Below are 3,089 nucleotides of genomic sequence, written 5' to 3'. Positions count from 1 at the left end.
GAACATCAAGATCAGAATAAATTATGATGCACTATTCAGGAAATGGATTCCTAGTGGTGCCTTTAACCCAGACTTTCGCATTAACGTCATATAGTTATTGATGGGGATTGAACTACGACGAAATAACCTCAAAAAATGTTTTTCACACCATTTGTTCGAGAATCTGTCCAACTGCTTTAAACATCAATTTGGGAGATAAATATATACAGACACGTCTAATGAATGAAGGCTGAAGTAACATTCGTTTAAAAATATCTTTTAAAATAGTGTAGTCTCAGCAGATCTCTTACCAGAGAATAAGCTGTTGTTGTAGAGTATAAAAGGGATATGTGGCAGAGACTGAAAACTTCACTGAAGAATCATGAGGGGAAACTTTTCACACATATCTGAGACTGAGCTGTGCCAATCGAAACTGAAGCCTGTTTGATGAAATAGCACTTAAGTTCTAGTTCTTATAGAGCCTCAAAGCCCACCCACAAGTTAGTTTAATTTAATTCACATCCCATCAATGTCTTGCTCTCCAAAGTAAGCTTTCATTAGACTTTCTAATTTCCTTTTTGTTTTCACATTTATATTTACTTAGTTACTTGTAAATTTGCTCTCCTAACACTGACAAACACAAATCTGTGCACCTCCAACAAGGAACCAGTGCCATAATGTGTTCAGAGAAGTTTTCAGTAAGCTTTATGCTTAAATTGCAATTACATCTCCTCCTTTTTAATTTTTTAATATCATTTTAAACTTGACCTTACAAACAACAGTTCAGACTACTGAACTATTAATCATTTTTGTTTACAATCACATCAATTTTAAAATTGTTGCTAAAAATATCTTACAACACACAATATGGTATACTGTAAAATTATTTATCCATTTAAGTAGGGAGGATTCAGGGATGGGATGCACTGGTTTGATGGTTGGCGGCATGCAGCCCTGTGTGACAACCTTCCCAGCAATTTCTTTACACAGCCAATAAATTGTAGTCATGAAATTTAAAGTGGCTGCCATATTTTCCTGTTTCATCCATGTTAGGAAATGGGAGGATAAAGAAAATAAACAGTACAAACACCAAAGTCTTTATGGAAACTGAAAGCAATAAGTCTTCTAAATGATCACGGATATTGATACAGAACAAAATTGACAGGTTTTAGATTTCCATGGCAATCAGTATTAAAAGGGCTGTGTTGCAGGATGTAGCACCACGCAGTCCGGTAGATACTGGCCAATGTTTCACTGCCTCAATTCTGACAGTTTGGAAATTGAATGCTATATGGATACAATTTTACAAACCAAGTGAGGATGCTTTCAATTTTATCACATAAAATCATCATCAGGGAAAAGAAATAAATGTGTTGAGAAGGTTACCAGCACTGCAATATGATCACAGGTTGGTAGTCAGTCAGCATTTTGAAGGCACCAGACAGTAACATCCTCCAGAGAGGCATTCAGGCATCTCCTCACCTCAAACATAAATCAAAATTCCACCAACAATAAGGCAGGGTATTACAGACCCAGAGCACAATGTGCGCAAGGATATTTGTCAAAATGATTTTAAAAATCATCTTCAGTGTCATGAAAAATGGTACTTAATGCCAAACCAAAACTGAATTCAGTACATACATTCCTGAAGGGACCAGTTCTAGAGCAGTTAAACTGCGTTAAGGAGAAGACGGCTGTCTTCTGGGGTGTTTCACTGTATAGCCTAGTATATACTGACTGATCTTTCAAAGGAACTTCATTACTCTATCATCACGGTGATGAGTCCTGATGATGAAGGCAGAAAGCTCCTCTGAAACATTGGTCAGTATACACCACAGAACACAGTGCAACACTCAAAAAGACAGCCATCACCATGAAAATGTGAAATCTTACCTGTGTTAAGGAGGTTCACTTTTTGAACCCCAGGTGATTTTGATAATTTTCATCTTCCTCACCAAAATAGTAATTTTGTACATCTATTAACCATGCCAGTTCATATCTCTAAAAACACACGCTCCATCTCAATTACAGAATTCAGCTTTTTTTAAAACATATTCTGAGAAACAAATAGAACCCACTCACTCTGAGAACAAATGCTGGGATATTGAATGTTAAAATAATTATGACTGCCCTATAAAGATAGAACATGGCCTGCCTCCTCCTACCTTTCATTCATCTAAGGCTGCGCAAGGAGCCCTGTCAGGCTGACTATTCATGCAGTCCTGCCAACGGATTTAGTGATACTCTAGCTGTTATTGTTGAAAAGCTTGAGCAATGTTTCTGATATTCTTACAACAACAGGAGACAGGTCTTCATTAATATCTTAAAATATGTTACTGGGATAGCTTACTAACAATCCGAAAGCAAAACCCAAAATTGCAACACTGAAAAACACTGCCTTTGTTTCTACAATCTTACACTAAGAGTGAGGTTAAGAATTATCATTCTATGAAACAATTTTTTAATTACCATCCATTTCCTTTTGTCCTCACCCAGTAACTTTTGGACAGTGTCATGACATGCATACACAAATTATTGTCAGAAAGAAGCAACTACACAGAAATGTCCTAAATGAAATGGGCAGTTTGTCTTCGTGTGTGGGAAAAAATCATTCTAAATTAAATCCGCTAAAACAGTAGTAAACCATGCAATTAGAATAAATTAAGAGTTTTATACGAAATAACTTGCAATCAATTTATGAGAATAAATCAATAGAACAGGGATGACCAAAATACATAAACAGATAGCCAGACAAGTGTTCATGCATCCTATAGATCCTCAAAAGAATGGTGTCTGACACGTCACAATTTGGTTCCATATGTCAAATTAGGCCGTGATCGCAGCCAGGATAGCTCAGTCAGTACAGTGACTAGCTACGGGCTGGACGGCCAGGGTTCGATCCCTGATGGAGGCAGAGGATTTTTCCTCTAGCCTCTGCGTCCAGACGGGCTCTGGGGCCCACCCAGCCTCCTCTACATTGGGTACTGGGGTCCTTTCCCGGGGGTAAAGCCGGCCGGGACGTGACGCTGACCACTCACCCCCATCTAGTGCCAAGGTCAAGAAAGAGAGGAGCTATACCTCCGCTCACCCCAAGCGCCTGTATGGCACGT

This window comes from Zootermopsis nevadensis, unplaced genomic scaffold, assembly GCF_977971745.1.
Source record: "Zootermopsis nevadensis isolate Lab colony 2312 unplaced genomic scaffold, Znev_1.0 Znev_ptg000017l, whole genome shotgun sequence".
Classification (NCBI taxonomy): domain Eukaryota; kingdom Metazoa; phylum Arthropoda; class Insecta; order Blattodea; family Termopsidae; genus Zootermopsis; species Zootermopsis nevadensis.
The sequence above is the reverse complement of the archived record's forward strand: the minus strand, read 5'-3'. Positions refer to the sequence as shown.